The sequence below is a fragment of the Protopterus annectens genome, chromosome 4.part0 (assembly GCF_019279795.1).
Source record: "Protopterus annectens isolate FY-2018-M chromosome 4.part0, PAN1.0, whole genome shotgun sequence".
Classification (NCBI taxonomy): Eukaryota; Metazoa; Chordata; order Ceratodontiformes; family Protopteridae; genus Protopterus; species Protopterus annectens.
Window position 1 is genome coordinate 974,935,432 of NC_056733.1, and position 22,882 is coordinate 974,958,313.

General features: G+C 43.2%; 1 protein-coding gene across 4 annotated transcripts in view; it reads left to right on the forward strand.

Annotated features, from left to right (window-relative positions):
* LOC122799705 (mitogen-activated protein kinase 9) overlaps window positions 1-22,882 on the forward strand; it is a 1,999,785-nt gene that overhangs the window by 1,404,622 nt on the left and 572,281 nt on the right. The window lies entirely within an intron of this gene.

Consider the following 22,882-nt stretch of genomic DNA (forward strand, 5'->3'; position numbering starts at 1 on the left):
TGTTTATTGTTTGGGTGCTTTGCACTTGCAAGAGAGTTGCTCCATCTGCCATTCCTTTAGTAGCCATGTACTTCATGAAAGGAAAAGAAAGTTAATTGACAGAGGGCTATTAAAATCATCCTTTCAAGAAGCTTTGATAAGGCTAGTCAATCTCCAAAATCTTCCAAGTCGTCTAAGACTTCATCATCGGATTCGACAAAATCAAAAAAACCTTCGTCTGCTCCACGGCCTTTGGAGCAGAGTGTCTTATCTTTTCGGAGCTGATCCCCAGTCCTGGAACCAGTCTCTGCAGTATTGAAGTCACCAGTCCTACAGTCATTACCACCTTCTATATCCATTCATCTCGGTCCTCGATAAGCCCATCTGATTTGGATGTGGATCGTGTGGTGCAGAAGGTGTTACAGGCACCGGCGTTTGCAAAATTTTTATCGGTTCTGACCCAAGTGGTTTCTGAACCGAAAACTGTTCCTCCATCTACTACTTTTCCTCCTCCGAGCCATACCGGTCCGTCAGAGCCAGAGGAGTTGGACCTTATGATTGTGGCGCCTTTGGAACCAACGCCTGCTCCAGTGCCAGCGGTTCCGATTCCTCAGACTTCCTCTGTGTCCATCAAGGAGTCTAGGAGCCGACACTCGCAGTTCGGGTCCGGGGAGGATAGTCGGACCGACCTGTCACTTCAGACTTTTACCTCTTGGGGCTTCTGCTCGGATGAGTTTGGCTTCTACCTCTGGTTCGGAGCCCACTGTTCTGCTGCTGAGGGAATCATCTGTTTCTTCAGATCCAGTGGTTCCTTCTCACCAGAGCAGAGGTGCTTTTGAGGCCATGAGGAGAGTAATGTCCCCCAGGACATCCACAACTTCAGGACCAAGTACTTCCCCATAAGCGCCTGTGTCTTCTGCCTCACAGATCCCTTTGAAGCGTAGAGACCCTGAGCCTCAGGAAGCCCCATTGGGTGGTCTCTGCTCTTCCCAGACCTCACCAGAAACTCCCACTGATGAGGTTCCCAGGAAGAGAATTTGCAAGAGGAAGTATCTAGACTCTCAGCAGGAGTCTCTCACATCTGACACTGACTTAGATGAATCAGAAGGGTCCCCCTCTGAAGATATCTAATTTGCAACTATATTGGAAATAAGCAGAGGGGTGGCTGGAAGCCCACCAACCCTACTGAAGATGTCGGACCTTCTGAAAGCTTTTGGGTCTCAGCCCTCCACCTCTTGGGTGTCTCCACCCTTCGATGAACATATGGAGCTGGCCTCACGAAGGGCATGGGAGTCTCCAAACACCATGGAGCCTGTCCCTTGGAGACCCAATAAATTTATTTCTGCCCCTCATGATAAGACCTTTCTCACTAAGGGAGTGCCTGTTGATGCCATGATGGTGGTGGCAGCCACCAAAAAGGAAATGTCAGAAACTTCTTCCTCTATCCATCCTCCTAACAGAGATTCTGGGATCATGGAGAGGTACAGGAAGCGCATGTATAGTTCAGCGACTTTTGCCATGGGTTCACTGAACTACCTTACACATTTCACAAGACTGCAAAGAGACTTCCTAAAAGAGCTTGGAGATACTCTACAGGGTATGGTAGCTGAGGGAGCTTCAGACAAGGTTGTGTCCCAGCTTGCTGCCCTTAATTCCATGGTGAACTCTTCTATGCATCTGATCTCATATGCAGCTGATGGAATGAGTAGGGCAGCGGGTCCAGGAATTGCTGTCAGGAGACACTCTTGGATGCGCTTATGTTCCTTTGCGGAGCCCTTTAAGTCATCCTTTGTCAACACCCCTTTTGATGGCTCATCTCTTTTCGGGCCCAAAGTTAAGGAAACTTTGACCAGGTGCGAGGTGGAAGGAAAGATGCTGTCTGCCGTTGGAGTCAGTTTTTCCACCCCTACTAGACCCTACCCCAAGGGTCAAAAGGGAGGAAAAATGTGATTCCAAAAAGCCCAAGGAACCTTTCTGGACACATGTGGTGAACCCCCCTCCAGGGCCAGAGGGGACTATAATGGAAGACGCTGCCCTCGCAAAACCACGGTGACCGAGACCAGTTCTTTGGGAAACCCTACCAGTGCTCCTGAAAGGAGGCCCGACTGTCCTACTTTGGAGGCAGTTGGGGGTCACTTATCTTTGCATCCAGACCCCTGGCTAAAAAGAAACTACAACTGGGTACAAAGCATGGTTTCCAGAGGATATTTTATTCCCTTTGCCACCCCCCCCACCCCACCCCACGTTGATAACAAAAATACCGGACGTTCCACCCAGTTACAGGGAACAAGCAACAGTAGAGGTCCAAACGTTGCTAGAAAAAGAGTCATCCAACCAATCCCAGCAGACCAGATAGGATCCGAAACTTGCTCAAGATTCTTTTTAGTTCCAAAAAAGACAGGGACTGGAGACCTTTTTGGACCTCAACAGGCTAAACAGATCTGTCAAGAGGGAGAAGTTCTGGATGGTCATACTACAGTTGATACTTCCCTTCTTAGGGAATGACAATTGGATGTGCTCGATAGATCTCCAGGATGCGTACTACCACATAAAAGTGGCCAGACCATCCAGGGATCATCTGCGCTTTCGGCTGGGAGCCAATCAGTACCAGTTTCGAGCCCTGCCCTTTGGTCTCACTACAGCCCCCAGAGTGTTCACCAAATGTATGGCAGTGGTCACGGCTCACCTGAGGCGTTTGGGATCCCAGGTGTTTCCATACTTAGAAGATTGGCTCCTCACCGCCACCACCAGTCATCAGCTGATACAAGCCAGGGACAGCACACTTACTCTTTGCAATCAACTGGGCATTACCATAAACTCAGAAAAATCTGCCTTGTCACCATGGCAACATCGTTTTTATCAGAGCAGGACTGGACACCACCACCACTTTAAAACTTCCATCAGAAAGGATAGCAGTACTTCATCAGCAAATTCAGAATGTCATATTCAGAGACAAGGTGCCAGCCTCAGAAGTGCTAAAATTGTTGGGAACGATGGCAGCTGCAGTAATAGCGATACCGTTGGGTCGTATGCACATGCGGATTCTGCAATGGCTTCTGTTCACGTAATGGTCTTATCAAGAGCTCCCAGTGTCACATCTCATTATTATAACAAACACATGCAAAAAGGATCTTCGGTGGTGGTTGACTTCTATGCAAGTAACGATAGGTTGTCCTTTTATCCTACCCTCACCAACGGTCACGGTGACCACAGACACTTCCCTGATTGGTTGGGGGGGACATTTTCGGGGAAGAACAGCCCAAGGCACATGGACCGAACAAAAGACACATCTGCATATCACTGTCCTGGAGATGAGAGCAATACTGTTGGCGTTGCAGTACTTTCAGGACTCTCTCCCTCTGGGGACAGTTGTGATTCAGAAGGACAACATGTCGGTGGTCTGGTACTTAAACAAGGAGGAACCAGGTCGTATCCTCTTTGTCGAGAGGCGCTAAGAGTATGGCAGTGGGCTACATCCACCCAGCGCTTTTTGATAGCAGTGCACATCCCGGGGAAATCCAACATGATTGCAGACAAACTGAGCAAGGCAATTTTGTTGCCTCATGAATGGTCCCTCAAAAAAGAAATGGCATAAAGAATATTCCGCAAATGGGGCCAGCCTTGCTGCGATCTCTTTGCATCCCCCATGAACACAAAATGCAGAAGCTACTTTGTCCTTATTCCCCCTCAGGGAGATTCCCAAAGGACGCACTAATACACGATTGCCCTCCGGGTCTCCTTTATGCATTCCCACCAATTCCCCTGATACCCAAAGTATTACCGAAAGCCAAAGACCTGGGAAGTACCATCATTCTAATAGCCCCTCATTGGCCTCATCAGATTTGGTTCCTCTTCCTTCGACCTCATCTGTTGGAAGAGCCTTGGATTCTGGACCCAGTTCTGGACCTTCTGATGCACTCGTCGGGGGCTCTTCATCCTGCCCTTCAGTCCCTAAAATTGACAGCTTGGCTGCTCCAATTCCCAACATAGCCAGATTCCATAATCTCTCAAACGAAATGCAACATGTCGTAATATCTTCTCATAAATTCTCTACTAGGAAGTTGTACCTCAGCAAATGGAAGAAATTTTCCATATGAGCTTCTCAGAATAACATTGACCCTTGCCAAGTATCTGTTTCCTGTATATTAGATTGTTTTGACTATGCTTTTCAACAAAGGAGTGGCGGCAGCTACAATTTGTGTACAGCTTGCCACCATCTCTAATTTTCATCTTGGTACTGAAGACTTTAACATGTCAGACAAGCTATCCAAAGCCTTTCTCAAAGGGATTTTCCGCCTTAGACCACCAGCTAAATCCTCTTATACCCCCTGGAACCTACATTTTATGCTCTCACGCATTATTCTCCCACCTTTTGAGCCAGCTTCTTCATGCAATTTGAAATTTTTGTCTTGGAAGACTATCTTTTTAGTAGCCATCACGTCTGCTCGAAGAGTCTCAGAATTACAAGCCTTGTCCATAAATCCTCCATATTTGTTTTTTCATGCTGACAGTTTCACTGCGACTAAATCATTCATTCTTACCTAAAGTTTGTACTGAAGCTAACCTTAACCAAATTATAGAGTTACCAGTGTTTTTCCCAAAACACACTAACAATTTGGAGTATATGCTGTTGAAACTTGATGTTCACAGACAGCTCAGATTTTACCTAGATAGAACCAAAGAATTCAGAAGATCCGAACAACTTTTTGTTTCCTTTTCAGATTCTAGAAAAGGTATGCCTGTGGCAAAAACAACCCTGTCAAAATGGTTATCTGATTGCATCACTTTCACTTACTCAGCTGCCAGTTTAATTCTACATCAAAAAATTAAGGCTCATTCTACCAGATCTGTATCCACATCATCTGCTTTTTCAGCTAGGCTACCAGTAGATCATGTTTGTGCAGCAGCCACTTGGTCAAAGCCTCATACCTTTATTACTCATTACAAAGTTGATAGGGCCTCCTTTGGTTCTACTGTCCTGAGAATATACTCCCGTGAGCCACCCGAGAAAGATGGTGCTTGGGAAGCTTACCCATCTGTAAGAATGAATGGTGAGATAGATCAACTTCACATAAAAGAAGTTATGTACTCACCATAAAGTTCCATGTGAGTTGTTCATCTCACCTTCATTCTTACTGCCCACCCTCCTACCCCCTCCAGGTTTTTTTTCAAGGACCGAGATTCTAGTTTTATCATAGTGGCTTTGTCTTCCTACGGTTTTTACCTTAAAAGTGACAGAATGACATATGATATTATTAGAGGCAGCAAACAAGATCTGAGGTAACTTGGGAGCATCATGGGATAGGGACTTGGCCTCGAGCTATGTGAAGACCTCAAGCTTTGTAGTTGGCCGACTCGGAGCCAAGGATCGGCTCTGAACCCATCTGTAAGAATGAAGGCGAGATGAACAAGTCACATGGAACGTTATTGTTCGTACATAACTTTTTTGTAAATTTCACCCACAATACACTGTTCAGCCCTCTCATGATTAATTGCTTGCAGTTGTTGACTACTTATCCCCAGTGAAAGCCTTTGCTAATGGAAATACATAGCCAATGACTTTGCAAATACAAGAAAGTACCACAAGTTTTCATGCCTTTCATAACTTATTTCATTTTCAAGCATATTTGCTTTAAAAAGTATATGTATACCTTAAATAAAGGAGATTAATGTAGAATGTCCACCTCTGTAAAAATGGGAAATTATTTTCATTCTACATAAAATGTGATCAACACACTTTATAGCCCTCACCCCAGCAGCCCAAAATCACATTATAATAAACCTTAACTTGCTTCTGTCCAGCTTTTTCTTGCCTTGTTACAGTATAAGTAAAGTCTAGATACCTTACAACTAAGAATAAAGTATGTCCGATATTGATAAGACTCATCCCATCTCACAGTTAAAGTACCCCTGACAGCACACTGTAGAAAATGTGTTTGCAGTATAATATGCATTTTACAAAATTAAGTCTCTATACAAGATTTAGAACAAAAACTTGTTTTTCTTGCAGTTGCTTTTTCAGTTCTTTCAGAGTCCTCCTAAACGTTAATGGCATAAAGTGAGATATATGCTTTGCAACTCACCCACCAGTTTAATACAGTCAACAAAATTCAAGTCTTTCTCCTCCACTTCTTGCAAAGCCACATTTCTCATGTCTATCCCTATATCTTATGGGACTGATTTATTCATGAACTTTTCAGTTCTGCTGGTTTCCTGATCCCCTCTATTGCTCAGCACAAAGGGTCACACCTCATGTGCTCTTGATTCTTCTAGTTAGCTCCTGTTTTTTTTTTTCTGTCACACAAGCATTTTACTTTGGACCAATGAAAAAGGTTTCACTGGGAAAGTCTGTGTGTGTCATTAGAATAAATAGCAGAGTCTCCTTGTGCTTGCTGGCTCACCCTTTGTTGGCTAAGCTTTTACTGTTTCCTCTATAGCCTATGCTGCTTCCCAAAATGTCATTATTCTTCTAGGAAAGCATGTTCTGGAAAAAAATGGTTCTAGCAGCTCAAATCTGACAGCTGGGCCTCAGCATTTCCTGACTGTTTGCTTAAACCTGATTCTCTTCTGCCTGGCATACGGTCAATAATTATTCTCTACAAATACACTGTTTCCATACTTTTTATACTTTTCCCTTCTGCTACATTTTTGTCAGGCTCAACCCCTACTGATGGCTGCTTTCATATAGCCAGATTTGGAGCATATACATAATGTGCCCTCTCAATTTCCCGTTTGTACTTTTATAAAATTAATGCAATATGTTCCTTTCAGTTTCTCTATTACAGAATAACGTATCTATTTTACTTTGTGTGCTCTTGCCTTCTAAGTTTTCTGTTTTTTGAAACTGCTCTTTTAGTGAAGCTTCATGCCCAGCAAGCCTTTGACTTTTGCATTTTAACAGATGTTCATCGTGTTACACTGCTGCAGTCATCACACTTTGGTTATCCTGCCGTCACGCGGTCCCACAGTCGGCCAGAGTTCCAAAGTCTTGGTCTGGCGTCGGTTGCTGTCGCTTCTTCCCTGACGTCAGTGCGCCAGGGGTATATAAGATTCATCCGACGCCATTTTTTTCAGTCTTTCTTGCCGCGCAGTGCCCGAAGCAGAAGCAGTTCGCAAGTGCTGGTCGGCCAACTCCTGAGATTTTCGAAGTTGAATTTCAGATCCGAAGTCTTCAATAAAGCTAAGTACCCCGTTGGGGAAACTTTTTTCTTGCCTCAGACCAATGTCAGAAAAATTTTCTTTTAGTTTTTCATTTTTTAAAACACTTCCAAGCGCATTAGATTTATTTATTTTTCCTTGTACCAAAGCTTGAACTTGAACATTTTTTATTGGACAGTTGCAGTACTCTTCCCAGCCTTAGCTTTTTCCTTCTACTTTTCTAGTTGATTTTCTGTTATTTTCTATAGATTTATTCTTTACTGGCATTCTAGCTTGATAATTACTAACTAGAAACCACATTATACCCAGATTAGTAACTTTTACTTGCTATTTTCTGAGTTTGTTTTCACATTGAGAGAGCTGTAATCAGCCCGTTGATCAGTATGCAGCAGTCTTAGAAGTCGAAATATTGCATGTTTATATGTAAAACCCCTGATAAAATATTTTTAAGCAATTCACAAATTGACTGAAGGGAAATATAGCTTGGCTCCAGTTACCATGCAGAAAGAACAGGCAAAAAGTTGTGTGAGTTTCAGCTGCGCTATCTTGTGAAACTGCGCAGCAAATATTTGGACTGAGATACATTTTCTAAAACTTTTAAGCATATTTGTAATTATTCTTTATAAATTTGTTGTGGGGCCATTGAATTAATGGTTGAAATGATGTTTCATTTCCTCATATAAAACCAGTTTGACTGCCATAGTAGATGCACGCTGTCATTTATTTATTCCTCATTTATTTATTTTATTTTGATCACATAACTGGACTGGACCACTGGGGATCCTTTTCAGCCATGAACTGTTGAGAGTAAACATGCATTGCATGAAATGAGCGATGTGTAATTAAACATGTTAAAATGACAATTAATTGTGAAGAATGCAAAAACAAGGAGCCCGAATTACTAAACTATGAAGCAGTAATAAGCTTGTACTAAAAAGATAAAACTTATGTGGGACTAATTTATATGATCTAGGCAAGAAAATAGCATAAAGAGCACAATATTTAAAAGAATAATGAAAGCAGATGGGGCAGTTAAACAGAAGACGAAGGGTAAACGTGAGGTCACCAGATCCTGGAGTTAGAATGGGAAGCGGTTATAAGCGGTGTTTATTGACAGACATTTTGAACTTCTGATGAATACATTTAGGGAAACCCTGAATTATTTTGTATAAAAGTATTCGAGCGAGGTCCTTGTGAGCATTGTCTCTCTACTTCAACTGATTCCTTTGTACCACACGATAATCCTTTTAGAATAACAGGGTGTGTTTTATTTGGGAGTTCTGTTTTCTCAACCAGATGGCATGCTTCAGAATTTTAAAGAGGTTTATGTTCTTTTGTAGGTTTAAGAAATGTGAGCAGTGGTTCTGTCCTCACTTTCCGCGTTCCTTTGTTTTGTCAGTTTAAAGTACTTTGTGTATACCTCAGATATCAGTAATGCTGGTAACCTTGGGGAGACAGCGGTCTCTGTTGACATTGGGAACCTCCAAACACTGGACCCTACCCAGTTCGGCTTTGTTAAGGGCAGATTATGCCTCCTAAACTTGCTGGACGTCTTTGAGACATTTACCAAGGCTATAGACGAGGGAAAGGTGGTACACACAGCCTACCTAGACCTCGCAAAGGCCTTTGACACCATTCCCCATTCTGGTATTATAGATCAGCTCACCAGCCTGAACATAAACCTCTACGTCATAAGATGGGTTGCCAACTGGCTGACAGACAGAACCCACATGTAAGAGTTGCGGGAGCTAGGTCTGACTAAACCGGTTACAAGTGGCATTCCCCAGGGCTCAGTCCTGGGACCCCTCCTGTTCGGCATATACTTCTCATTGGTACAGGCAAGCACAGGAGGACTATGCCTGACCAAGTTTGCAGACGACTGCAAACTAGGGGCTATAATTGATTCTCCGGCTGACACAGACATCCTCCAAAAGGGTCTCACTGAGACGGACACCTGGTGTCAAAATCATGGCCTCAAGCTAAATGCCAAAAAGTGCATAGTCATCCCCTTTGGAAAAAACAAAGTACCTACAAACTACCACATAGGTGGTAGTCCCCTAAGTACAGAAGATGAAATAAGGGATCTGGGGACCCAAGTAGATAGTAAACTCTCCTTTGATAATCACATTGCCAGAGTGGTTAGAAAATCCTTCTACGTGGCACACCTTATCACAAAAGGGTTCGCATCCAGATCAGAAGAGGTCATTGTGCCCATCTACTCATTGCTAATCACAGACCCATCATAGAGTACAACGCCCCATTTGAGATGTATCTTACAAAGACACCTGCCACAGCTGGAAAGACCACAGAAGTACCTCAACAAGAGGATCACTGGCCTCAAACAGATGCCCTATGCAGCTCGACTGAGGAAACTCCAGCTGTACTCGGTTGCATACCGCCTACTCAGAGGTGATCTCTGCCTGACATACAAGGCCATGTCCAACCCAGAACTGATCAACATGCTCCACCTAAAGGAAAAGCTTATCCCCTCGAGCCACACACTCTAGGGATCTAAACCTCACCACAACAATAAATAGGACATGCTGGAGGGATAGATTCCTGTCACAGAGACTTCTCATGCTCTGGAACAAGATTCCAATCTACATTAGGCAGAGCTCCTCACTAACCCTCTTCAAGAGAAACCTTGACGAGTGGATGGGAAACAGAAAGTTTACTCCGGGGATCACTTCAGTTGCTCTGCTGGAAAGAGTCACCGGGAACTAATCTAAGGGGGCGGCGAAAGCCAGCACATTCTGGCCAGATTTATAAATGCCTTCGGGCAGATAGCTTAATACCTACCTATGAACCTATGTGCATATTAGTGCTGCCTTATACAGCTGAATTCTTCATTTTGATCCGTAGCAGTGGTGCGTTCTGTGCAGAATGTGAAGTTCTCCCAGTGTCTTTGTCAGTTTTTGCCAAAGGTAGAAGTTTCTTCCCAGACATCAAAAGCATGCAGTAGGTGAATGTGTGATGCCGTTTGCATAAATACCTCCGATGATTAACTATCATGCCATCAGGATTGTTTCCTGAATTTACAATCCTTGATTGATGACAGTGGCTTCAGCTTCCCACTGCCATAGCACTGAGTAGTACAGGTACCAGTGAATTAAATGTTTTATCTTATGGTTTTATAAAGTATTGAAAAGCTTTATTTTTTTCCTAGAGTGAGCACACAGGGTGCATATTCTATTTCTTCATCCTAGATTGTTGAATTAAATAAGCAAATGATGGCAGAAAATATTTTCTTTGGACATTTTTCTAGCCTTGCCGCTTTAGAGTCTGAAATGTATTTCATACAAGATCGTGGCAGTTGGCACAGTGGATTGTTTAGCAGTTGGTTCAGAGGATTTAGGAGCTGTGAACAAGCTGTTTCCTGTGGTCCAGTATTTGATTTCACAGTTCTCAATTACGTTTGTGTCACAGAACAAATCACTTATCTAAACAGCACTCCAAGCCTGAGTGTGAAAAAGGTCCATGGAGATCAGTGCTCTAAATCGGTGAACAAATACAAAAAGAAAAATGTTTTATTTCATATCATTGTCTCCTGTTAGAGTTTTAAAAGGTGCCACAGAGTGTTCTGTGTTTAAGAAGTAGGCGTAGATGGTTTAAATTCCATAAAAAAGGTAGGCGTAGATGGTTTAAATTCCATAAAAAAGGTAGGCGTAGATGGTTTAAATTCTAAGGAAGTAGCAGTGGATGGTTTAGCTGCCAAAGTAGTAGGAATAGATGGGTTACGTTTTAAGGAAGTAGCAGTGGATGGTTTAAGTTACACTTACTTCCTCTACACAGAATTGGAACGTCCTGATTTTTTCCCCTCAATTTCAAACACACTTGTGACAACTTTTTTTTCCTTGGGGGAGTTATATATGGCTTGAGCTGATTTATGAGGCTTAGTCAGAAGATTGGGTTAAAATTAGAGAAATCATGAAGTCTACTAAGTAGATTCAAGAACAGGTGCAAGGCTGTATTGCATTTTAATGAAATCCGTGTATTGTTGTGCATTACAGGATAGCACTTCAACAAAAAAAATGTTTAATATTTAAAATCTCCAAACTCTGGACCCTACTCAGTTTGGATTCGTAAAAGGCAGATCATGTCTCCTAAACCTGATTGACTTCTTTGAAGCAGTCACCAAAGCCGTAGATGAGGGTAAATTGGTTCACACAGCTTATCTAGATCTTGCCAAGGCTTTCAACACCATCCCCCACTCTGGAATTATAGATAAGCTCACTAAACTAGGTATAAATCCGTATGTCACAAGATGGGTTGCCAACTGGCTCACGGACAGAACCCACACTGTGAAAGTAGCGGATTCCAAATCCGACATCAGACCAGTGACAAGTGGAGTACCACAGGGTTCAGTCCTGGGTCCTCTCCTGTTTGGTATCTACTTCTGTGAAGTGCAGGCCAACACCGAAGGTCTTTGGCTAACAAAGTTTGCAGATGACTGCAAACTAGGAGCCATAATCGAAACTCCTAACGATGTGGACAAACTACAAAAGGGCCTCACTGAGACAGATACCTGGTGTCAAAGCCATGGCCTGAAGCTCAATGCCAAAAAGTGTATTGTCATCCCCTTTGGTAAAAACTCTGTACCCATGAACTACCACATAGCTGGTAGTCTAATTAATGCCGAAAATGTGATGAGACCTTGGGACACAGGTGGACAGTAGTCTCTCCTTTGATAAACACATCGCCACAGTGGTCAGGAAATCCTCTACGTGGCTCATCTCATCACAAAAGGATTCTCATCCAGAAAAAAAGAGGTCATTGTTCCCCTCTACTCATCACTCATTAGACCCATTATAGAGTACAACGCCCCTTTTGGTATGTACCTCACAAGACATCTACAACAATTGGAAAAACCACAGAAATACCTCACAAAGAGGATTACTGGCCTCAAACAGATGCCCTATGCAGACCGTCTCAAAAAACTACAGCTTTACTCCATCGCATATTGCCTACTCAGGGGCGATCTCTGCCTAACATACAAAGCTATGTCAAACCCAGAGCTGTTGGACATGCTCCACTTAAATAAATTCCAATCCCTCTGAGCTACGCGCTCTAGGGACCTTAACCTTGTCACCACAATAAACAGAACATGCTGGAGGGATAGATTCCTGTCCCAGAGACTTCCCATACTCTGGAACAGACTACCTATCTATGTTAAACAGAGCTCCTCATTAGCACTCTTCAAGAAAAATATTGATGATTGGATGGGAAATGGGAAATTCACCCCGGGGATCACTTCTGTGGCTCTGCTCGACAGGGGCACAGGAAAATCATTTTCTTGGGTGGCGAAAGCCAGGGTACATTTTTTGGCTAGGCTTGTATGGGCCCTAGGGCCGATAGCCTAGTACCTACTTATGAACCTATAAAGACAATCTTTGATTCTGGCACAGCCTTCATTTACATGAATTCCATAACATAATAAAATTAAGGAGAATTTAGGTAGTCATTTTTTCAAATTTTTCTATTGTGACAGGAAAAAGATGTCCACCGCCTTCAAAGGAAAACTACTTTTGTTTTGCCTGTAGCTCTTACTTGCTAACAGCAATGTGGAACCTTGCACACTCCTTTAGTGTGGCACATTTCTAGAGGTGGAATAGTTTCCAAAATACTCCCATAGCATTTATTTAAGTAACTGGTTTGTAGTAATTTTTTGTAGTTCAGCAGTATGCTGTTGACAAGTGTTTATTACAGCTGTTTTTTTCTCCAACGTGGAATGCAGTGGTTTATTTTTCTGGGTGATTTATACTTGATTACGACTCTCCTGGCGCTTGTGCGGAATGAGTATGGGAATTGCTGTTGTATATCTGTGGCGATTCTCATACGTACAAGACTTTTGTTTACATGATTGTGAGATTGATGCAGTGGGGGTATTTTCTTTTACCTACGAAGGTGTAGTAACTTCATAGTTCATTATGTTAAGTAGAGGGTGAAGTGGATACAACCCCCTACAAGAGGATGGAGGATGGAACCTTCCCCCTATAAAAAGGTAGTCTTCTAAGCTTTCAGAGAGAGCAGTTTTGGCAAGCCTTTTTTTTACATTTGCTGCTGCTTTGACCTTTGGAAAGGTGAGTTCTGCAAGGTTACAGTCAGTGGTGTTGATTCCCTCCCCCCAGTCATGTACTGCTGCTGGAACTGCCTGAGGCTCCTCTGATTCATTCTGTCCTTTGTGGACAAGAGCCAGACTTCCCTTGCTAGGTGAAAATTGTATGACTGATTTGTGCATGGCTGAGGATCCTGTCCTTTATAAAAATTGTATAAAAAGTTTCTAAAGTTTTGCAACAGTAAACGTAACACTGTCTTATTTGAAGTGTCTAACTTAAGTTTTTTTTTTTTTTTTTTTTGCACCATTTCAGATGGTGTAGTGGTAAATTGCTCTGAGGGGGTGGAAGGTTGGCATAATGGTTAAGGTATTTACCTTACAGACACAAGGTGCAAAGCTTGATTCTCACAAGAGGTAATTGGCTAGTCTTAAAATGAACCACAAGGGCAATTAGCTTAGTACAAACCTATATATATTTATTCTCTCTGAGGCAAGAGTTGTGGCTGAAAAGTGTGTCTGGACCAGTCCAACTACGAGATTATCTAATAGTTAATAAATAGGGAGCATGCCAGTTTCAGGTCCAGTGGAGTGACCGACCCTATTTTCCCCTTGGAGTCCTTACCCCTGTGCTGGTCCTGCGAGCTGCAGTAGCACAGCATTTCCTGCAGAAGCATGCCTGCTGACACTGACTACTTCCTTGCAGCTGTACATTTTCACAGTATCTGCTTGACAGGCTTGTACTCCATGGATGCAAAACCTAGTTACCCCCTGCTGGTGTTACCCAAGAGACTAGCAAAAGTTGCCTGTACCTCCTCCCCAAATTGGGAGAGCTGATGGTGGCCATTCAAGCCAAATTCTCCACTGCCTATGCCAATTAGCTTTGCCATCTATCTCTTTTTTCCACACTATCCAGAAATCAAACCAGTTGTCTGGTAGCCTGGAAAACCGTGTACAAAACCAGTTGTCCGGTAGCGTGGAAACCACTGTACAAAACCAGTTGTCCGGTAGCGTGGAAACCAGTGTACAAAACCAGTTGTCCAGTAGCCTGGAAACCAGTGTACAAAACCAGTTGTCCGGTAGCCTGGAAACCAGTGTACAAGCTTTGATATTCTGCTTCAAAAAAACAAATATTGGAGTTTATTAAATCGGTGGATTTATTACGCTTTTTTTTATTATACAGAAAAGCATAGTAAATTGGCAGAACAAAAGGCATCACAAATGGAAACAGAGGATGTTCATCGTGTTTCACTGTTGCAGTCATTACACTTGGGTTATCCTGCTGGCAGGCTACCTGCAGTCAGCCCGAGTTCCAAAGTCTAGGTCCGGCGTCGGTTGCTGTCACCTCCTCCCTGACGTCAGTGCGCCAGGGGTATAAAGGATGCAGCCGACGCCATTTTCTTCAGTCTTTCTTGCCTCACGTTGCACGAAGCAAAAGCAGTTCACAAGTGCCGGTCGGCCGACTCCTGAGATTTTCAAGTTCGAATTTCAGATCCAAAGTCTTCATTAAAAGCCAAGTACCCCGTTGGGGAAACTTTTTTCTTGCTTCAGACCGATGTCAGAAAAAGTTAATTGTATTTCTTGTGGGAAGCAAATACCTCATAAGGATTTTCATTCTTACTGCATTCCTTGCATAGGCCCTGACCACAATGTTGCTAGTTGTCGGATTTGTGCTAGATTTAACTAACGCACTATTAAGCATCGGTACAATTTTGCATGTCATTACTTTGGCAGAAGATTTAATTATATAATGCCGTCGGAACAGCCGACTACCGGAGTTTACAAAAAACACAAAGAAAAGGACAGGCAGCCGAGGTCCAAAACCAACGACTAGGCTTCTTCTAAGCCAGTCGCCGGTTCTCAGTGAGGCGCTTTCGCAGCCCCTGACGACCGCTACTTTAGAGCCGCAGGCCGATACCGACTCCCATGTGGAGTCAACCAGGCCTACAGAAACTCAAGGTATTGGACCTTTGGAAGCCATTCCCGCAGATGGGTCCGGAGCTGCTGAGTAGGCATCGGTATCTGAGGGCGTTTTCAGGCCTACACAATTATATGTTAAAATGACTTCAGCTTTAAAGACAAAGAAACAAGTACAACAGCCCCATGGACAGGCCTCCATGCCTAAAAAACAGATGCTCAAAATGGCCGAAGACCTGATTACTTTGATCAGGGGTTCTCATCCCCCTCCTGACAAGAGGCCTAGGCAAGAGATAGAATATGAATCTTCAGATCAGGTTTCCATTTCATCTGATTCCTCTTCTGATCAGTAATACTCTCTTCCTCCTGATGAGGATTCTGATGCTGAAGAATCTATCCCCTCAGCTTCTCCTCCTGAGGATTATTCTTTTGGGGAAACGCTGCATACCATGAGAGAGCATTTCCACTGGGAGAGCCAAGATTATTCAGAATCTAAGAAAAGGCTCAGATACTTTCTTTTACTGCCTCGGCACAGGCCCCTTGTTATTCCACCTGTGCTAGACATTGTAGATGATATATTTTCAGAGTCCAGTCTGACTCCTGACTCCTTACCTCCAGCTCCTGTTAAGCCAGACAGATACTACAGGGTTCCAGACTTCCACAAATTTATTTTTAAAAACCCTGCTGCTGACCCAGAAACTATCTTTCAGGGTCCCAAGAGGGTCAAGGCTTCCACTGCAAAAAAAACCTACCCCCTCTGACAGAGATTTCAGGGCACTGGACAGATGGGGAAAAAAGATTTACACTTCTGCTACCTTGGCTATAAGGGCTTTAAATTGTCGGTTTCATATGCTTAAATATCAGCAATACATTATGTCACTGCTTAAACAGAAAATGTTGACAAATTCTGAATGTGCAGAAAATAAAGAAATGCCAGATTTATTGCATGCAGCTGAACAAGTTGGAAAGCATACTTTACAATGTGTTTTTGATTCTTTGGAGACCTCCTGCAGAGTCGCTGTTACGGGTTCTGTCATTAGGAGGCATGCTTGGTTAAAGGAACAGAATCTGCCTGATCATGGTAAAGCAAAATTATTAGATGCTCCATTACAGCATGATACCTTGTTTGGTGTTAAAGCAGAAGAGGTGTTAAAGAAAATGGAGGACAAAGCCTAATCTGTGCAAACAGTCAAGGATTTCTTACAGGTACAGCCTCCCAGATTTAGCAGGAACTGACCTACGAAGAATTGGTCCTTTCCAGTGTCAGACAGGCCACAAAGAGGCAGATACAGATGCCCTAGAGGCAGATCCCAACCCCAAGGCTCATACAGGTCTAAACAATGGGGTGCTTCTACCTCCAGAAGCGGAGAAGACAAATCACAGCCATACAGAAAGCAGTTCCAATGACTTCCCCCTGCCAGCGCCAAGCACTTTTCTTCTGGCAGCTCCTTTAGGGGGAAAACTAGCACTTTTTTCTCAAAACTGGCACCTAATTACCCAGGACAAGTGGGTCTTGAACAGTGTCACAAGGTTACAGGTTCCACTTTCACACCCTGCCAAGGGCAAACGGTATGCCAGACCTGCCAGAAAATCAATGGGCAGAGGCGCAAAAGCAGGTTTCATCCCTCATGGACATGAGGGCCATTCAGCAAGTACCACAGCAAGAGCAGGGACAAGGATTTTACTCTACTTTTCTTGGTGCCCAGAAAAGACAAAGCCTGGAGGCCAATACTGGACCTATCTATTCTAAACACATACCTGGATATTCCAAAATTCAAAATGTTGACTCTGCAGCAGCTTCTGCCCATGCTGGGCAAGAAGGCTTGGCTTGTGACTTTAGACCTAAAAGAGGCATATCTGCATGTCCCAATCAGACAATCATGCAAAAGATACCTCAGATTCTTAGCTGGCTCAATGCACTACCAATTCTCTGCACTGCCCTTTGGTTGATCTACTGCTCCCAGGGTCTTCACAAAATGCCTGGCACCAGTAATTGCGTTTTGCAGACAAAGAGGAATACAAATATATCCTTACTTGGACGACTGCCTTATTCAAGCAGAGAACAAGGACATACTACTACAGCATCTGGCATTTGTAAAAAGATTATTAACACTCCTAGGGTACACAGTAAACGAAAAGAAATCAAAACTTGTACCCTCTCAAGAGATAATATTCCTGGATGCAAGCTTAAATACAACTGCCCAGATGGCTTATCTCATGCCAGACAAACAAAGGCAACTGACTACTTATTTCAAAATGGCGACAAACACCCAGTTGACTGCAAGAAAATTTCTGCAGGTTTTGGGCTTCATGGCATCCTGCATTCTGCTAATTCCATATGCAAGACTGTATATGAGGAAACTACAATGGTATCTAAAAAGTGTTTGGACTCAACATTGCCACAGCCTGGAAACAATAATTACACTCATTCCCTGCCTGCAACAGGAGTTTTGATGGTGGCCAAAGGCCTGTCACCACAACAAGGGGCAGCCATTCACCATACCCCCAGCCAGGCAGACATTGACAACAGATGCATCAGATTATGCCTGGGGGGCCCACATAGCAGGAAGATGTATTCAGGGCTCATGCTCCGCAATCCAAATGCATCTACATATCAATCAAAAAGATGCTAGCTGTTCAAAATGCCCTGAGAGCCTTCAAGTATCTACTTCATCCAGGACAACTACTGATAAAGACGGACAATACTACAGTCATGTGGTACATAAGCAAGCAGGGAGGCACACATTCCTACCCCCTTTGCAGACTAGCCATGACTTTGTGGGACACAGCATTGACTTACTAAGTACGTCTGCAAGCACAATTCCTGGCAGGAAAGATAAATACCCTGGCAGACGAACTAAGCAGAAACCTCATGGATCCCCATGATTGGAAATTGGATCCACAAGTCTTCAACATAACAAGGAATTGGGGATGCCCGGACATAGATCTATTTGCCTCCCCTCACAACTGCCAACTACAGAGATTCTGCACAAGGACTAATCCCAAGCAAGCATGTAAAGTGGATGCCTTATCTTTCAGCTGGAAAAACGTAACCGTATATGCCTTTCCCCCACTGCCTCTCCTCCCCAAGGTACTCCTAAAGGTCAGACAAGAGAAGCCATAAATGATACTGATTGCCCCAGACTGGCCCCGCCAGCACTGGTACCCAATCCTAAGGAACTTGACTCAATGCCCAGCATGGACATTACCTCAAATTCCTCACTTACTGACCCAACAAAACAATCAGATCCTGCACAGCCAACTCAGGACCTTAAATCTGGCAGCATGGCGGATAATGTAGATTTTCAAAACACACCTCTCTCTAAAGCGGTGATGGATGTGATCTTGGAGGCCAGGAGGCCCAGTAGCAGAAAATCTTATGCAGAAAAATGGAAGAGATTCTGTGCTTGGAACCAGGCACAAGGAATTGACATGATTGTACCAAATATCCCTCAGATTTTGCAATACTTAACTGCGATGCTGGACAAGATGCTGGACAAAGGCCTATCCTTTTCTTCAATTAAGATTCATGCCTCTGCCATTTCAGCTCATTACAATACAGAGCCACCTATTTTTTCTCATCCTTTATTAAGGCAGTACCTCAGAGGAGCCAAAAACGTACGGCCTCCAAGGAGATCACCAATACCTGCATGGGACCTCAGTTATGTCTTGGAAAAACTCACTCTGCCTCCTTTTGAGCCAGCCACTACAGCTGATATAACATTTTTATCATGGAAAACAGCTCTGCTCCTAGCAATAACCTCTGCAAGACGAGTCTCAGAGCTACAGGCACTCATGGCTGTGGAACCTTTTATCATTTTCCATCCAGATAGGGTTTCTCTAAGGACAAAACCCCACATTTATGCCTAAGGTAGTGTCCAGTGTGGCCCTCAACCAAACTATTAATTTGCCTACCTTTTATCCAAACCCACAGAATAAGGGTGAGAAACTTCTGCATTCTTTGGACATACACAGACAGCTGCTCTTCTACTTGGACAGAACCAAAGCTTTCAGAAAGACTGAGCAATTACTGGTAGCATATGCTGCAGGATCACAAGGAAAGGCTATCTCAAAACAGACTATTTCAAAGTGGATAGGTCACTGCATGCGTTTATGCTATTCTCAACATGGCAAATCAGTGCCTAAGGGCATTAGGCCACATTCAACCAGTGCAGCAGCCTTCCTCAGAGGAGTGCCAACCAAAGACATTCTAGAGGCTGCAACCTGGAGTTCAGTGCACACTTTTACAAAGCACTACCACTTACCACTCTACTCCAAATCCAGAGCTGGCTTTGCCACTGCAGTACTGCAGGGTCTCATAGCTGCTCCTAATTCTATTTAGTTCCAGACTCCCAACCTTAGCTTTGGAATTCAACCCAATTGTAATGACTGCAACAGTGAAACACGATGAACATAGTACAGTTGTGTACCTACCATAAATGTAGATGTTCGAGTGTATTCACTGTTGCAGTCCAGGTTACCCACCCACCATCCCCATTATCTTTGCTGGACCTTATCTGTACTTCTCTATTCTATACAACCTATGTGGTGTATTTGCTTGTAGATGAAGGAAACTTGTTACTTGGTGCATGCATGCTTTATTGACATATTTTTAGCCTACCCTTTTGGGGGCACCTGACATCTGGGGCAAGAAAAACTGAAGAAAATGGTGTCGGCTGCAACTTTTATACCCCTGGCGCACTGACGTCAGGGAGGAGGCGACAGCAACCGATGCCGGACCTAGACTTTGGAATTCAGGCCGACTGCGGGTAGCCTGCCAACAGGATAACCCAATTGTAATGACTGCAACAGTAAGTACACTCAAACATCTACATTTATGGTAGGTACACAACTGTACTGTGTTCCTCCTCAGCTGCTGTGACAATGATGTCACAAAATGAGCAGAAAGTGGGCAGGGAGACGGGAGGAGGTGGGTGTATTTATAGGAGGTGCATGGGGTGTGACCTTGGTCCAGTTTTGACCACAAAGAAAGGTGGCAACCCTAATGCTGATAATTGAGCCAGTGTCATCTGGGTGACAGTCGAGGGCTTTTCTGTTTGCAACTTTAAGTGGATACTGAATTGTGGGACTTTGGTTTGACAAAGTATGTTTCTTGGTCTGGTGTATTGGTACCATTTATAAAAGAAGCATATTTGCTATGAATTACTTTCCTTCTAGCCAGAAATGTGCCAGTTCCGGTGACTTGTGTGTTTTCATAATTTTATACGCTTGGTCTTTAGCTAAAGTGACCCTTTCTGTTAGTGGCTCTCTTAAATCTTCTGTCTGGTTAGGCATTGCCTTAAAAACCAAAAGATTTATCTCCCATCTTTCCCAGCTGTATCAGTGTTTACAGTAATGCTAATGATTTCTAGAAGTTTAGGCCAGTTTTTGTTTTTCACCAAACAAGCTGGATGTCTAGTTGCATAAAAGTTTTTTGTGGCTTTATGGCTAAACTATGTCAGAAAACCATTAAGGGTTGTAAAACGGCAGCTGCTGACCCGGTTTTCTTTATAAGAGTTTCTTTCCCTTCCATCTATATCTGTGCTGTGGCCAGAAATCCAGACCGGTAATATGTCAAGGAGAGTGGGACTTCCAAAGCAATAATAAATTTAAATAATATCATCAACACTCCATTGCAGTGCAGCTTTGATGTATAGGTAGTAGTGCAGTATATGTAATATAACCTAGCACTCCATTGCAATGCAACTGATGTATAGGTAATAACACTATACCCTAACACTCTATTGCAGTGCAGCTTTGATGTATAGGTAGTAATACAGTATATGTAATATAACCTAGCACTCCATCTCAATGTAACTGATGTACAGGTAATACACTATAACCTAGCATTCCATCGCAGTGTAATTGATGTATAGGTAATACACTGTAACCTAACACTCCATTGCAATGCAACTTTGACATATAGGTAATAATTCATTGCAATCCTAGCACCACATTGCTATTCCAAGCTGACACTGTAATGTCTGTCAGAATTAGTAGATGAAGTCATACAATTTCTTTACACATCTGGAACACACACTAGCTGTTTTGCAGATGTATACAGAAAAAACCACACCACCGTTATTATTTGTTTGAGTTGCAGAGTAGGGCACTATAAAATTGCAATGGAGACATGCCATATATTGTAAGTATATGTTAATGTCGGTAATATAAGGTACAACATATTTACAGTATATGAAAGTATAAAATATTCACCCTCAGTAGTTATGGGCATGTGTCAAAGCTCACTGCACGGTTTACTTGGGGAACAGAGCTACCCTGGTTCATGAAAGCATTTTAAATACTTTGTAAATGCACTTCCATTGACTTCCTGAAGATGGGAAAGTAGTCTAAACTTTGTAGATGAGGTGGTAGAGAATTCTGTATGTGAGGGTCAGTCGTGTAAAAGGTACCATCATTTGCTGATCAAGAGAATAGTGGCTCAATAAGTTGCAGAGGCTATCACTGTGCAATTCATTAGGAGATATCCTCGTGAAGAGTGAGTTTTTGAGAGTGCGCAGTATCCATAGTAAAGTAGTTAACAAGGTAGCAACCAGGTACTTGGTCGGGGTCTCAACAAATAGCCATTTCAGTATTTGTAATGTGGTACAGTTGCGCTCCCTGCTGAGTGAAGATTTTTTAAATCTTTGTATTTTGTTCTCTGCTCTGACACAGGGATACTGACATATTGTAATACAAACATCTGGAGTTTATCAGTAGCTGACTGAAGTGTCTGACTTTACAGTGGATGTTTTTGTGTTATTCTTTTGCTATCCAGATAGGCCCACTAGGTATGTGCCTCTTTTCAGAGGAGTGGGAAGTGACCCATGAGTGGTGTAGGGTTAAGTTACTTAGTCACTCAGTTTGCAAGTGGGTACCAAGGAAATCAAACTTAAGACTACAAGATGAAGTAGCAACTCATAACCTTAGCTGTTTAAGCTAAAACTGCCAAATTCCAGTCCTGTCTTACCTGTAGTGCATTTGCTTGCTTGTTAGAGCAGTGTCTGAGTGTGTATGTGTGACAGTTGCTCTGTCCTGTTTAGCATGTTATTTACCCACTGTGACAGCAGCAAAACAGTTCTAATGGTAGTAGAACAGCATGTAATAGCAGGACACATTGAGTGGTGTCTGATTTCTTAATCGCCTTGGTTAGCCCATGGAATGATCACTACAGCGGTGTGGCAGAGCTGTCTAGTGTCTGAATCCTTAATCACCTTGATTAGCCAATCACCTTGTTTAGCTTATGGGATGATCACTGTGGCAGAGCTGTCTGAATGGTGTCTGAATCCTTAATCACCATTGTTTAGCCTATGGAATGATCACTACAGCGGTGTGGCGGAGCTGTCTGGTGTCTGAATTCTTAATCACCTTGTTTAGCTTATGGGATGATCACTGCAGCGGTGTGGCAGAGCTGTCTGAATGGTGTCTGAACCCCTAATCACCTTGTTTAGCCTATGAAATGATCACTACAGCGGTGTGGCGGAGCTGTCTGAATCCTTAATCACCATTGTTTAGCCTATGGAATGATCACTACAGCGGTGTGGCGGAGCTGTCTGGTGTCTGAATCCTTAATTACCTTGTTTAGCCTATGGAATGATCACAACAGTGAAGTGGCAGAGCTGTCTGAATGGTGTCTGAACCCTTAATCACCTTGTTTACCTTATGGAATGATCACTACAGCGGTGTGGCAGAGCTGTCTGGTGTCTGAATCCTTAATCACCTTGTTGTTTACTCTATGGGATGATCACTACAGCAGCGTGGCAGAGCTGTCTGAAT